Here is a 16,531-nt window from a genome sequence, read left to right as displayed (position 1 = left end):
ACTTTACCAATCATGAAAAAAGGGGACATTAAAAAAAAAAATGTATAAAATCACCGAGACACAACTGCAAAAAAAAATAAATATATAGGTATGAACACTACATTCCTCAGCATACAGACAACCAATCAGATACGGACTCTATTTTGTCAGGGAGCTCCCTGAATATTTTCCATTATCACTATTTTGTTTAAATATTTGGCTGTTTTGTGCTGGTTAATAAAATATACCCTTTTTCATGGGTGCGCACGCTCTTTATTGTGTCGCTTTTCTCTCTTTTGCATTTTGACATGATTGATGAAAAAGATTCAGCAAAAAAGGGATCCTATAGAAGTAAACTCCTTGAAAGAGTTTGAGGAGGATGTCAAGAATCATCCTGACAGGCGCAGCAGAGTCTAGAAAATTGCAGTCAAATACAATGCTGATGCTCCACCTTAAAGTGTCCGAAAACACACCTCATGGTTGCTGAACACGGATGGGCTATAACAGCAGATGACCAGTTTAAGAGTCATTGCCATTTATAAAAAAAAAAAAAAAAGGCAAAACTCCAGAGTGCAAAAGAGCTGAAAAATCAGATGACTGAGCAGTGAAATCTATTGCTCAGATGAATCCAGACTCCTTTTGCACTATGGTGATGGGAGAGTCAGAATTTGGTGCAAACAGCATGGAGAGATCAACCCTCTCTGTCATTTGTCAATGGTGTAAGCTCGTGGAGGTGGACTAATTGTAGCACACGGGGGATCGGTATCCTGCAAAATGATGATTTCAACACCTATTGGAATCTATGCAATGATGAATTGCAGACTTTCTTAAGACCAAAAGAAGTCCAAACATGCTATAAGATGTTTGTTTCTAAACAAGTAGCCATTTAGTGTATAGTGTGGGGATTTATGTAAATGTGAAAAAAAAATATTTGAGGTTACTTGCGCTTGTGAGGTAGAGGGGGTTACACCAAGAAAAGATATGGAGTGTAAGAGATCATAACACTTTGTTATGTGTAGTGTTTTTTATTTTGTTTTATGGCAATTTTTTTCATTAGGCGCAGTGGTTATGAAACAAGAGTGTCCAAATTGATTTGCACAGGTTCTCCTCAAAAATCTTGCCTGCAACACCGTTTTGTGGCCATGAGGGGTTAAGTTATACACAGAAAGCATCCGGTGAAGGTGATTTCACACAGACAAGAAAGCTGCGCTATTTTCGCATGATGCAAGCGTTAGCTAAAAAGCAGATTATGAAACCAATGACTTAGGCCGCCTGCACACGAGCGTTCCGGATTCCGCTAGCGGATTTTCACGCGCGTATGGTACCTAAATGTGCTTGCGGATAGGTGCGGATGCGTGAAAAATCACGCGCGGATATACGCGGATGTGTTGTGGAAAAAACCGCGCAGAAAAACCAGCAGACACCCCTTATTGTGCGAGCACCGTTAAATTATTCTGGCAACATGCTTTCACCCGGTGAGCAGATGTCTTTGTGGGCATGGTTGATCCATGTAACTTTTTTCAGGCGCTTCTCCAGTGTGACTTTATTTCAGTCACTGCAAAAAAATTCACAAGAGGAAGGCCGCCTGCACACGGGCGGAAATCCCGCGGCGGTATTTCCGCCGCTGAAAGTCTGCATAGGAGTGCATTACAATACGCACTCCTATGCAGACGGCCGCGGTTTGGCCGCGCGGCAAACAAACCGCGGCATGTCCTATTTTTGTGCGGGGCTCGCACTCACCCGGCCGCCGGCTACGGTCTGCGCATGCGCCGGCTGCGCGGCAGCCGGCACATGAAAGAGCCGGGGCCGCCAGGCGCGGGTGAGCACGCGCTCGTCACTGCAGGCTCTCGGGTCGGGTCCCGCAGCGAGAATTCTCGCCGACGGATTCGACCCGCTCGTCTGCAGGCGGCCGAATTCATTACTACAGATTTTGCATTCTTAGATCCTGCATTGGCAAGAAATACTACCTATCTCCCTCTACAAATTTGCCTGTGAAGCTCTGCTGTGTGTTGGGACGCCTCCTACCATGCCTACTTCCTGTAGTCATAGCAACCAGTGACCAGTGAAAAAACGCACCCATTCACTTGTATTGGAGGCTTCACGCGCAGAATCCGACCCAAATTAGAACAGGTCGCAGATTTTTTCACGCGCGTGAAAAAACGCGATACAAATCCGTCCGTCTGGGGACAACTGCGGATCCTCATAGCAGTATATTGGCTGCGGTCTGGGGCAGATAATGTGCCTAAAATAACGCGCTGGAAATTCCGTTCGTGTGCAGGCACCCTATGGTTTCCTTCCCATAGGAGTCGTTCTTGCGCGATTGTACTGCGAGTGTAAGCGGTGCAAGATTATTCTAAACAAAAAAGCATCACTAATGCTCAAAAATTGTGTGCTCAAAGCCGCGATTTTAACATGATTTTCGAAATTGCGATCACCCATGTGAAACTAACCTTAAGCAGTCGGTCCAACAATAAAAGTCTACGTCTATAACATTGTCTTCTCTATTCGGTAAGTTTTGTGATGTTTAACAAGAATCAAAATTTCCGACTTAGGCCGGCTTCACACGAGCGTGACGGGCTCCGCTGCGAAATATTCCGCAGTGAAGCCCGTCATGGCGCCCCCCAGAGACCCCATACTTACCAGCGGAAGATAGCGTGAAGACGCTTCCCCGCCCACCGCCGCCGCGTCATGTGACACGCCCACCGCGTCACATGACGCGGCCGGCCGCGTCACGTGACGCCCCGGCCGCGTCATATGACGCGTGGTGGTAGGCGGGGTAGCGTTTTTTCACGCTATCTTCCGCTGGTTGCAGCGGGAGATAGCGTGAACGGACGGCTTCCATTGACTGCAATGGAAGCCGTCAGCGCGTACACCCGCGGCAAATAGAACATGCTGCGGGTGAGGACGGGAGATTTCACGGTGCGAAATTCCACGGTGGAATTCCGCACCGTGAGCATTGTGCTATTAGGTTCAATAGAATCTAATAGCTGGGGGCAACGCAGCGGATTTTTGCCGCGAATTTACGTGGCGTAAATCCGTTCGTGGGAAGGAGGCCTAAAACATTTTCAACAATGTTTCTCCCCCGTGTGAGTTCGCTGATGTTTTACAAGATTTGATTTCATGATAAAACATTTGCCACATTCAGAACAAGAAAATGGTTTCTCGCCGGTGTGAGTTCGCTGATGCTTAACAAGATCTGATTTTTGGCTAAAACATTTGCCACATTCTGAACAGGAAAAAGGCTTCTCCCCTGTGTGAGTTCTTAGATGTTCCACAAGATATGATTTCCAACTAAAACATTTCCCACATTCAGGACATGAAAATGGCTTCTCCCCTGTGTGAGTTCTCAGATGTTTTAGAAGAATCGATTTCTGGTTAAAACTTTTCCCACAGACTAAACATGAAAATGGCTTCTCCTCTGTGTGAATTCGTAGATGTCCCACAAGACTTGATTTATCTCTAAAACATTTCCCACATTCTGAACATGAAAATGGCTTCTCCTCTGTGTGAATTCTTAGATGTCCCACAAGACATGATTTTTCTCTAAAACATTTCCCACATTCTGAACATGAAAATGGCTTCTCCCCTGTATGAGTTCTTTGATGCTTAACAAGATCTGATTTTTGTCCAAAACATTTTCCACATTCTGAACATGAAAAATGCTTCTCTCCTTTGTGAGTTCTCTGATGTTTAAGAAGAAATGATTTCTGGTTAAAACTTCCCCCACATACTGAACATGAAAAAGACATTTCATTGCTCGGATTTCTCTTCTGAAAAGAAAGTTTAGATTTCCTTTTAAAATGCTTCCCGCTTTTAAAAAGTTCCTCTTGTCCATGTCTGTTAATCAGTGATTGGTTAGATGGAGGTTGATTGTAACCAGCAGCATTGGAGAATAGAGTGCTTGTTTGGAGCACTGAGGGTACATTAGGAGTTATTGAATGTATTTGTGTGGTGTAATCCTCTACTTCCTGATATAGAGATACATCGAGATGTCCAGGGGAGCCTCTTATCCAATCTTCACCTGGAGAAGAAAGCAAAACTTTCTTATTTTCCAAAACGAAACAATTGAGTTTTTATTAAGCAATCAAGCTTCATTAAGACAATAGTAAGCAAGGAAGGAAATATAAAGGGAAGTTGGCTTGCAGGAAAGCAGGATAACATATGATTTAAGTAAAGCACATGTACTTTCAGTGATGGAAGACCAAAGTACTCACAAACACATTGTAGTGTTTGTAAGTACTTTGTTGGCAGAGTTTCCATAAACTAATTCCTAGTAGAGGTAGTGACAGGTTTTTCTCTATAGACCATATACTATAATATATCACAATGTTAATACACAACAATGTTTAAACTTTTTTGGGCAAATTTCATAAAAGAGGTATGTACCCCTAGGACCACTTCACAGAGTCGGGCTTTATGGAATAGGGTCCAGAAAAAAAGCCACATATGACAGACTCCCTCAACACATGGAAGAAGCATCTCTGGCCATGATGATAAATGCTATGTGTGGCGCAAATTCAACACTTCCCATCACCCACAGTGAAGCATGGTAGTAGCAACATCATGGATGGGGCATGGAAATTTGTTCAGGAGTGAAGGAAAAATTGATAGCATTAAATACAGTACAATGCTTAAGGTAGACCTGCTTCGGTCTGCCAGAGAGGTGAATCTAAAAGAGAGGTTCACCTTCCAGCACAGGGGTGCACAACCCCAATCCTCAAGGCAAACCAACAGGTCATGTTTTCTGGATTTCTTCAGTATTGCACAGGTGATGTAATTGTCAGAGCCTCAGATACTGCAACAGATGCATATACTATAGGATATCCTGAAAACATGACCTGTTGAGAGTCCCTCGAAGGACTGGAGTTGTGCATCCCTGTTCCAGCAGGACAATGACCCTATAAATGTTTCCAAAGCTATACTAGAGGGGTGTAAAAAGAAACATTGAAGTGTTTTGGAGTCACAGCCTACACCTTAATCCAATTGAGGATCTGTGGCATGACTTGAAGACTGCTGAACACTAATGCAACCATCTAATTGGAAGCAATTGGAAGACTTTTACCTGGAAAATGGGTAAAAATCCCTGTTTCAAGATGTGCTGAGCTAACAGAAACACACCTCAAGGGACTTGCATCTGTAATTGTAGAAAGAGGTGGTTCCACAAATTAATACAAAATAATAAGTTATACAATATACATAGATAATAGAATATATGTAAAGTACATCAGAGTGCGGAGCATTACTACCGCTAATGTGGAAATCCTAAAGTAGTTGCTTTGAATGTGGAATAGAGGAAAATGCCCATTAGAGATGGGGGGACACCCTTCACACTCTGTAGGAGGAAGACGTCATTAGAGAGAAACCCCCTGTGAGTTCACATGTACAGTGGAGAGAAGTATACATTGAAGGCTCCTCCATGTGCCTGTGTGTGGAGTGGGTTGAATATGTAAATGCTGAAAAAAAAATTGCAGTATTGGGAGGAGTAATAGACTAAGACGCACACCCCGAAATATTCAGTACCACATTATATGCTGAAAGTCCTGTAAAGATCACACCAACACACGACAGCTGTGGTATTGGTTCAGGTAGCTGACTCAAGGTTGATTCAGCCTTCCATCCTTCCGAGGTCGGTAAAATGAGTACTCAGCTTGCTGGGGGGGGGGGGGTAATAAATAAATTACCTGAAAGTGCTGCGGAATAAGTTGGCGCTATACAAATAACAAGTCCCTTCCCTTATTACAGGGATCCTTGATGAAGTGTTACTACCGAGGATGAAGAAATGCATCACAGGACTTATACTGGGAGAAAAAGAGGGGAGTAGGGGGAGCCACTTTTTCGCAAAGTGTATTTTTTAGGCACCCAAATCATGTGAATAGCAGTCCTTAAAGTGAAGCGGTCACTATCTTTTTAGCAACTCTTACGGAGAGCAAAATAACGTGGTGTCATGCACACCGATTACAGTGAAATATCTGGAATGCTTATCTGTGCACACAAAAAGGGACTTATCCCTGTAATGTAAGGAGCTGTAAGACTTTCTCACATGTACAGACCGCAGACAAGATACAAATCCCCACCACACAACGGGACTTTAAGATCCCGGGGACATTCACATGTTCCACATCTGATGTTGTATATCTGTTCCTGTGTAGTAAATGTCCTGTTGGTGGCCTTTACATTGGAAAAACAGGACGAAAACTTAAAGCACAGATGAGATCTTATCGCCACACACAATTAAATAGAGAAAGACAGAATTACCTGTGGCCAAGCATTTTTATAGTCACAGACACGACATAGAAGATACGAAAGTTATGATACTGAAAGGCAATTTCACGTCACAAAGCCATAGAAGAATTTGGGAACATACTTTTATAACAACTTTTGACACTTTCAATAGAGGGCTAAATTATTCACAGGGATTTATGCATTAGTGGGAAGTATGAGAAATCTATAGCAGAGATAACACTGCTGGCCCGGTACCCCCCCCCCCCCCCCCCCGCACCCAACACTAATTCATGGACGATAAAACCTTTTCAGTGACTTATTAAAGATGTTTCTATTTCTGTGTTTTTAAGTGCAAATTATTCACATCCATGTCTGTGCCTTATCATAAGTATGTGTGTATAAATATGCATGCTTCTTCAGATCTATTTCATTTAAGCCTGAAGAACCACCCTGTGTTGATTCGGAAGTTCGCATTAACATGATGTATTTTTGTTAGCAATTAAAAGGTATCATAACTAGAAGATCACATGGTTTCTCTTGCTGGGAACAATCACATTTTGCTCTGCTGGCTAACACAGTACCAAACTTTTTCATTACACGGATGTAAGCAATGATGGTGACGTCATCAAAGGTCCTAAACCAGCAGCCATGTGCTTACAACTCCAATTCCTTTCACTCTATTATATAAGTAAATAGCGTATTGTGCCACCAGAAACACAGGTACTAGAATTTCCTGAACTGGCTAAATATTCCCTGTATTTAGGACCTGATTACTAGGGGGTTAAAAAATCTCTCCCAGCTTTGGTAAATAAACAGACACTGGGGAGACTGCCCTCTATTGCTTTCCACTGCTCTTGCGTTTTTTCTGTATTTTCTGCTGGGGCAACTGTGAGAGTCAGTATTACTACTGGGGCAACTATCATGTGTGATACTATCTGCCAAGCTGATGTGTCTAAGCCTATCCTATTACTAACCTGTTTTTATTAAATCACTCTAGGGTCAACTATAATATGAGGAGTCTGCTATGGAAGCTGGGAGGCCTGGCGACAGAGAATGATTGGTGCAAGAAGATAATGGCAGTGACCTATCAGAAGAGAAGGTCTCTGTGAGGCAAAGGCCAAGCAACAGGCTGTGATTGGTGGAGGTTTGAGCGGGAAGAAGAGAGGAGATATCATTAAGTCAAGCTGCAGAATCCTGTCAGTTTTCCTCACAGCATCCAAGGTTGCCCCGCCCACCCGCCCAATGTTTTTTCGTGATGTGAATGCTTTGTCGCGGCAATTTAAACGGGGGATGTCGCCCGCCTCCTGCGGGTGGACAGAAAGGTTATTAAAAGGACTTTGGTGGAGTAGACTGGAGTATGCCAGACTAAGTCTACAGGTTATATTGTATTTGATTTTATTATATTTGGTAGACTTGAGGTGGACGGACTGAGTCTACGTGTTATATCGGTTATGATATTTAATATGTTTTACCCAGTTTAAATAAATGCCGCGGCCTTTTAATCCAGATTCGGACTTCGTGTATGTTATTTTTCACGGTATGATAAAAGATATTTGTAGCCTAAGATTCCATGTCCCGTATTGTAGAGTAAACTTAGAGGAGGTGGGAGCTGGACGGGGCCAGGAGAGACTGACGTTTAGTTCAATGGAGGTGGGCGGGGCCTAGAGGGGAGCTGTGCAGGGTCAGGAGAGACAGACTTTTAATTCAATGGAGGTGGGCGGGGCCAGGAGAGACAGACGTTTAATTCAATGGAGGTGGGCGGGGCCTAGACGGGAGCTGTGCAGGGTCAGGAGAGACTGCTTTTCATGTCAATATGTCCTGCTGTCATCGGGAGCGCGCACACAGAGGAGGGAGGTTCAGGGGATTGTGTGATTGCAGCACAACGGCGCCATCTTTGAAAACTGCTTTCAACATCAGTTTACAAAGTAAGAAAAAGACATTACAGGTAACTTGCCGGCTGTTTTGAACCCATGTATGCTGTGTTTGAGAATGGTTAGTGCAAGGAAAGCATTATTATTATAAAAAAGTTTCACCCTGCGTGGCCGGACAACCCCTTTAAGCAGTTATAGTAACTCCAATAGACGTGAACTGGAGTCACCTAAACAGCGCAGCAGCTATGCTATTTCTACATCTCAGAAGGTCTGGAATCAGTGCAGCACTTTTATGGGAATTACATAACTAGCATACAGCAGTACGCCCGGCTGTGTCAGTAACACCTGCCCACCTCCGTTCCAGAACTGAGGCCTACATATATCAGACACTTATGTGGATATCCTGTGGATATGTCCAACATGGGAATACTGCATTAAAGTAAGGTGATCAGAATTTCCCACGGTCAAAGCAGGACAGAGGGTTGTGCTCAAGGGGCCGGGCCTATCGCAACATATGATTTTACCTCTGTCGTTATAAAAAAGTTCATCACCAGTTCAAAAAGACAGAACAAATTCCGCAGCATTTCTGCATCCAAAAATCTGTCAAAATCTGCACCATTGGTGTGAATTTTGACTGAAAATTAGCCACATATTCACAACTGATTTTATACCATGCGGCGCTCCCCCTCACCTCCTCCGTAGGCTTCCTGCTGTCAGCACTCCCCTGCTTCCGGTTCACAGCGGCATGTACTGGCCTCACCTGACCAGCATCACCTCACCCAGTGGTACCGCACCTGACCAAATCGCTGGAAACTGAAAGCTGGGGAGCACTTACTGTGGGAAGCCTATGGAGGAGGTGAGGGGATGCGTCGCATAGTAAGAAGTCAGCTGCGGATACACGGCTGATTTTCAGTCAAACTCCACAGCAATGGTACAGATTTTGACTGTTTTTTGGATGCAGAAATGCTGCGGAATTTGCCATGGAAAGTTCTGCTGCAGACATTCCACCACATGCAAACCATAAGTCAGCTTGATTTATGCTGCCACATGCAGTTTCCTAATAGTAATAGTGTCCCGCACAGTGGTCTCGATAGTAATAGTGTCCCCCATAGTGGCCTCAGTAGTAATAGTGACCCCCCCCCCCACAGTGGCCCTCAGCACTGTGAAGGACAGCAGCCCTCAGTAGTAATAGTGTCCTCCACGGTGGCCCGCAGTAGTAATAGTGGCCCCGACAGAAACCTTCAGTACTAATAGTGACCCCCACAGTGGCCCTCAGTAGTAATAGTGACCTCCACAGTAACCTCAGTAGTAATATTGACCCCCGACAGTGGCCTTCAGTAGTAATAGTGACTCCCACAGTAGCCCTCAGTAGTAATAGTGACCCTCAGTAGTAATAGTGAACCCCCCCAGTGGCCCTCAGTAGTAATAGTGAACCCCCCCAGTGACCCTCAGTAGTAATAGTGAACCCCCCCAGTGGCCCTCAGTAGTAATAGTGAACCCCCCCAGTGGCCCTCAGTAGTAATAGTGAACCCCCCCAGTGGCCCTCAGTAGTAATAGTGAACCCCCCCAGTGGCCCTCAGTAGTAATATTAACCCCCACAGTGGCCCTCAATAGTAACAGTGTACTCCACAGTAGCCCTCAGTGATAATACTATTATTACTGGGGCTGATATAAGGGACATTATTAATAGTGTCCCTTATATCAACCACAGTGGTAACAGTGACCCCCCCACAGTAGTAGTAGAGCCCCCATGAAACCAATATACTTACCATCTGGTTTTCAGAACACCGCTACTCCTCTTCGCTGCTGCGAGAGGAAGCGTTTGTGTCCGCAGCAGTGCCTCCTCCCTTCTCCACTCCTCTTGCAGAACTAAAGAGGAAAGGTCAGGGGATGGGGGGGGAGAGATCCTGGATGCACACACTACCGTCAGTGTGTGCATCTGCTGCAGCACCGCAAAGTGATTACCGACTGGAGAGCTGCAGCGCCCCGGCTTGTAATCAATATGGTGACCAGATGTCCCAAAAGCGGGACAAAGGCAGGACAAATGGTTGTGCCGCAAGGTAAATGAACCAACTACACTTATGACCATGTGGCTGCTGTAATGCATCTCTCTAAATGGCTTTTACCAGAACAGAGCAGCATCTCAGTTATGATGGCCGCCCCCATAATTATGTACAGAAAATACATCATAAGAGAAAAAAGTATGTCAGTATGTGGTTTTCTTAAAGGGAACCTGTCATGTCCCCACAGCACCATAAACTAAGTTACAGTGCTACAGGGATGTGACAGGGAGTTGGGTGAGGTATCTTTTAGACTCATCTGCTCCCACGATCCAGCAGTGTCCCCTCTGTAGTTGGCACAGCCTTAAAATTTGACTCTTTTCAGAGTCCCGTGCTCTTCCATAGACTTGAAGAGCGCAGACAGGAGTCAGAAAGAGAGTCAGAATTTCATGTTGCACGCTAACTTCAAAGGGAAACACAGCTGGATCGCGGGAGTGGCTGAGTAAAAGTAAAATATATCACCTGTAGAGATGAGCGAACGTACTCGTCCGAGCTTGATATTCGTGCGAATATTAGGGTGTTCGGGATGCTCGTTACTCGTAACGAGCACCACGCGGTGTTCCGGTTACTTTCAGTTTCCTCTCTGAGACGTTAGCGCGCTTTTCTGGCCAATTGAAAGACAGGGAAGGCATTACAACTTCCCCCTGTGACGTTCAAGCCCTACACCACCCCCCTGCAGTGAGTGGCTGGGGAGATCTGATGTCACCCGAGTATAAAAGTCGGCCCCTCCCGCGGCTCGCCACACATGCCTTGTGACTTAGCTGAGGGAAAGTGCTGCTGCTGGTGCTGCTGTAGGGAGAGCGTTAGGAGTCAGTGTAGGCTTCAAGAACCCCAACGGCCCTTCTCAGGGCCACATCTACTAGTGTGCAGTACTGTGTTAGCACAGTATTTTTTTTTTTTTTGGATCTGCAGAGCATTGCGCCCAGCAATAGGGACAGAAGTGGGGGTTAGGCAGGGAGAGTGTTAGGAGTTAGTGTAGGCTTCAAGAACCCCAACGGTCCTTTCTAGGGCCACTTCTATCCGTGTGCAGTACTGTCCAGGCTGCTGCTAGCAGTGTTGCATATTTTTTTTTTTTCCTCAAAAACGGCTGTGCAGACCATTGCACCCGGCATTAATACTACAGGGATAGAATTGTGTAGGCAGGGCCAGAAGACATTTATTATTCCTTGAATACACGCAGTGGGGTCTTCCCTTTGCTAAAAAGGAAAAAAATTATATTTTGCCTGCCTGTGTCAGTCCTAAGGTCTCCGTGTACGTGTGTGCTGCGTGTACAACATACAAAAATCAGACGCAACCAGCTACGCTTTACTGCAGCCTAGCGCCATTGTCTTTCCTGACTGGCAAATACCTGCTCTGCTAGAGTTAATAACTCTGCTACACTATAGTTGTGTGACACTTTTTGAGGGCCACACCACAGATATTAAACTTCTTGTTCATTGAATATACGCAGTGGGGTCTTCCCTTTGCAAAAAAGCGAAAACATTATATTTGGCCTGCAGGCTTGCGCCAATTTATTTCCTGCCTGGGAAATCAAATCACTGGTAATACAGCATGCTGAGGGGTAGGGGTAAGCCTAAAGGACGTGGACGTGGACGTGGCCGAGGACGCGGAGGGCCAAGTGAGGGTGTGGGCACAGGCCGAGCTCCTGATCCAGGTGTGTCGCAGCCGACTGCTGCGCGATTAGGAGAGAGGCACGTTTCTGGCATCCCCACATTCATCGCCCAATTAATGGGTCCACGCGGGAGACCTTTATTAGAAAATGAGCAGTGTGAGCAGGTCCTGTCCTGGATGGCAGAAAGTGCTTCGAGCAAGCTATCATCCACCCACAGTTCTGCGCCGTCCAGTGCTGCAAATCCGAATCCTCTGTCTGCTGCTCCTCCTTCCTCCCAGCCTCCTCACTCCACTACAATGACACCTGCTCAGGAGCGGGAACACTCCCAGGAACTGTTCTCGGGCCCCTGCTTAGATTGGGCAGCAGTGGTTCCTCTCCCACCAGAGGAGTTTATCGTCACTGATGCCCAACCATTCGAAAGTTCCCGGGGTCCGGGGAAAGAGGCTGGGGACTTCCGCCAACTGTCTCAAGAACTTTCTGTGGGTGAGGAGGACGATGACGATGAGACACAGTTGTCTTGCAGTGAGGTAGTAGTAAGGGCAGTAAGTCCAAGGGAGCAGCGCACAGAGGATTCGGAGGAAGAGCAGCAGGACGATGAGGTGACTGACCCCACCTGGTGTGCAACGCCTACTCAGGACAGGTCTTCAGAGGGGGAGGCAAGGGCATCAGCAGGGCAGGTTGCAAGAGGCAGTGCGGTGGCCAGGGGTAGAGGCAGGGCCAGACCGAATAATCCACCAAGTGTTTCCCAAAGCACACCCTCGCGCCATGCCACCCTGCAGAGGCCGAGGTGCTCTAAGGTCTGGCAGTTTTTCACAGAGACGCCTGACGACCGACGAACAGTGGTGTGCAACCTTTGTCGCGCCAAGATCAGCCGGGGAGCCACCACCAACAGCCTCACCACCACCAGCATGCGCAGACATATGATGGCCAAGCACCCCACAAGGTGGGACAAAGGCCGTTCACCGCCTCCGGTTTGCACCGCTGCCTCTCCCCCTGTGCCCCAACCGGCCACTGAGATCCAACCTCCCTCTCAGGACACAGGCACAACCGTCTCATGGCCTGCACCCACAGCCTCACCTCCGCTGTCCTCGGCCCCATCCACCAATGTCTCGCACCGCACAGTCCAGCCGTCGCTAGCGCAACTGTTGGAGCGCAAGCGCAAGTACGCCACCACGCACCCGCACGCTCAATCGTTAACCGTCCACATAGCTAAATTTATCAGCCTTGAGATGCTGCCGTATAGGGTTGTGGAAACGGAGTCCTTCAAAGCTATGATGGCGGCGGCGGCCCCGCGCTACTCTGTTCCCAGTCGCCACTACTTTTCCCGATGTGCCGTCCCAGCCCTGCACGACCACGTCTCCCGCAACATTGTACGCGCCCTCACCAATGCGGTTAGTGGCAAGGTCCACTTAACTACGGACACGTGGACAAGCACAGGCGGGCAGGGCCACTACATCTCCCTGACGGCACATTGGGTGAATTTAGTGGAGGCTGGGACAGAGTCAGAGCCTGGGACCGCTCACGTCCTACCCACCCCCAGAATTGCGGGCCCCAGCTCGGTGGTGGTATCTGCGGCGGTGTATGCTTCTTCCACTAAAGCACCCTCCTCCTCCTCCTCCTCCTCAACCTCTGTCTCGCAATCTAGATGTGTCAGCAGCAGCAGGACGTCGCCAGCAGTCGGTGTCGCGCGGCGTGGCAGCACAGCGGTGGGCAAGCGTCAGCAGGCCGTGCTGAAACTACTCAGCTTAGGAGATAGGAGGCACACGGCCCATGAACTGCTGCAGGGTCTGACAGAGCAGACCGACCGTTGGCTTGCGCCGCTGAGCCTCCAACCGGGCATGGTCGTGTGTGACAACGGCCGTAACCTGGTGGCGGCTCTGCAGCTCGGCAGCCTCACGCACGTGCCATGCCTGGCCCACGTCTTTAATTTGGTGGTTCAGCGCTTTCTGAAAAGCTACCCACGCTTGTCAGACCTGCTCGTAAAGGTGCGCCGGCTCTGCGCACATTTCCGCAAGTCCCACACGGACGCTGCCACCCTGCGCACCCTGCAACATCGCTTTAATCTGCCAGTGCACCGACTGCTGTGCGACGTGCCCACACGGTGGAACTCTACGCTCCACATGTTGGCTAGGCTCTATGAGCAGCGTAGAGCTATAGTGGAATACCAACTCCAACATGGGCGGCGCAGTGGGAGTCAGCCTCCTCAATTCTTTTCAGAAGAGTGGGCCTGGTTGGCAGACATCTGCCAGGTCCTTCGAAACTTTGATCAGTCTACCCAGGTGGTGAGCGGCGATGCTGCAATCATTAGCGTCACCATTCCTCTGCTATGCATCTTGAGAAGTTCCCTGCAAACCATAAAGGCAGCCGCTTTGCGCTCGGAAACAGAGCCGGGGGAAGACAGTATGTCGCTGGATAGTCAGAGCACCCTCCTGTCTATATCTCAGCGCGTTCAGGAGGAGGAGGAGGAGGATGAGGAGGAGGGGGAAGAGACAGCTTGGCCCACTGCTGACGGTACCCATGCTGCTTGCCTGTCATCATTTCAGCGTGTATGGCCTGAGGAGGAGGAGGAGGAGGAGGAGGATCCTGAAAGTGATCTTCCTAGTGCGGACAGCCATGTGTTGTGTACAGGTACCCTGGCACACATGGCTGACTTCATGTTAGGATGCCTTTCTCGTGACCCTCGCATTCAACGCATTCTGGCCACTACGGATTACTGGGTGTACACACTGCTCGACCCACGCTATAAGGAGAACCTTCCCAGTCTCATTCCCGAAGAGGAAAGGGGTTCGAGAGTGTTGCTATACCACAGGACCCTGGCGGACAAGCTGATGGTAAAATTCCCATCCGACAGCGCTAGTGGCAGAAGGCGCAGTTCCGAGGGCCGTAGCAGGGGAGGTGCGTAGATCGAGCAGCATGTACAGCCCAGACAATGCAACAGTCTTTAAGGGCCTGGCCAGCTTTATGGCTCCCCAGCAAGACTGTGTCACCACTCCCCAGTCAAGGCTGAGTCGGCGGGAGCACTGTAAAAGGATGGTGAGGGAGTACGTAGCCGATCGCACGACCATCCTCGGTGACGCCTCTGCCCCCTACAACTACTGGGTGTCGAAGCTGGACACGTGGCCTGAACTAGCGCTGTATGCCCTGGAGGTGCTTGCTTGTCCTGCGGCTAGCGTCTTGTCGGAGAGGGTGTTTAGTGCGGCTGGGGGAATCATCACAGATAAGCGTACCCGCCTGTCAACCGACAGTGCCGAGAGGCTAACACTCATCAAGATGAACAAAGCCTGGATTTCGCCAGACTTCTCTTCTCCACCAGCGCACAGCAGCGATACGTAAGCAATACGTAGGCTGCACCCGCGGATGGAAGCTACGTTCTCTCTCACCATCCAAAACGGGGACATTTCTGCTTCATCAATCTGTGTCTAATATTCCTCCTCCTGCTCCTCCTCCTGAAACCTCACGTAATCACGCTGAACGGGCAATTTTTCTTAGGGCCACAAGGCTCACTCATAATTTTTCTAAACAAATTTTAGATGTTTCAATGCTCTTAAAAGCGTTGAAACTTTAACTTGAACCAATTTTTCGTTAAACTGGGCTGCCTCCAGGCCTAGTTACCACTTAAGCCACATTAACCAAAGCGATTAATGGGTTTCACCTGCCCTCTTGGTTGGCCATGGCCAATTTTTTTCAGGTACATTAGTACTGTTGATACAGCAATTTTTGTGGGCCCTCGCCTACAGTGTAATCAAATAAATTTTTAGCCCACCTGCATTAAGCACGACATTACTACCTCAGCTGTGTTGGGCAATGCAATGGGATATTTCTATGTACCGCCGGTGGGTTCCTGGCACCCACCCTTGCTGTAGGTGCACACGGAGTTTTTACTACATCTGTACACTTGAAAAGAACCCCAGTCTGACTGGGGCATGCAGTGTGGGCCGAAGCCCACCTGCATTAAGCACGACATTACTACCTCAGCTGTGTTGGGCAATGCAATGGGATATTTCTATGTCCCGCCGGTGGCTTCCTGGCACCCACCCATGCTGTGGGTCCACAGGGAATTATAAATGCATCTGTGTCCACTTGTAAAGAACCCCAGTCTGACTGGGGCATGCAGAGACACCTTGACAGAATGAATAGTGTGTGACACATAGGTTCCCCATTGCTATGCCCACGTGTGCAGCTCCTGATGGCGGTGGCACAGGATTCTATTTCTCATTGCTTCTGTACAGCATTGTGGGCTATCGCCCCGCCCCTTTTAAAGAGGGTCGCTGCCTAGCCGTGCCAACCTCTGCAGTGTGTGCCTGCGGTTCCTCCTCATGGCAGAGGCACTTCTAAATAGACATGAGGGTGGTGAGGCATGAGGGCAGCTGAAGGCTGCGCAGGGACACTTTGGTGTGTGCTGTGGGGGGGAGGGGGGGGGGCGGTTGGGCAGCATGTAACACAGGAGAAGTGGCAGTGGAGTGTCATGCAGGCAGTGATTGTGCTTTGTTGGAGGTAGTGTGGTGCTTAGCTAAGGTATGCCATGCTAATGAGGGCTTTTCAGAAGTAAAAGTTTTTGGGAGGGGGGGGGGGGGGGGGCCCACTCTTGCCGCTATTGTGGCTTAATAGTGGGACCTGTGAACTTGAGATGCAGCCCAACATGTAGCCCCTCGCCTGCCCTATCCGTTGCTGTGTCGTTCCCATCACTTTCTTGAATTGCCCAGATTTTCACACAAGGAAACCTTAGCGAGCATCGGCGAAATACAAAAATGCTCCGGTCGCCCATTGACTTCAATGGGGTTCGTTAC

The 16,531-nt window shown here is 48.2% G+C and overlaps 1 pseudogene; it reads right to left on the bottom strand.

Moving 5' to 3' along the window:
• Positions 1–603: 603 nt before the first annotated feature.
• LOC136620113 (zinc finger protein 850-like) overlaps positions 604–16,531 on the bottom strand; it is a 95,708-nt pseudogene continuing 79,780 nt past the window's right edge.

Source organism: Eleutherodactylus coqui, chromosome 3 (genome assembly GCF_035609145.1).
Source record: "Eleutherodactylus coqui strain aEleCoq1 chromosome 3, aEleCoq1.hap1, whole genome shotgun sequence".
NCBI classification, from domain to species: domain Eukaryota; kingdom Metazoa; phylum Chordata; class Amphibia; order Anura; family Eleutherodactylidae; genus Eleutherodactylus; species Eleutherodactylus coqui.
Note: the sequence above shows the minus strand (reverse complement) of the source record. Positions and strands in the feature narration are given on the sequence as shown.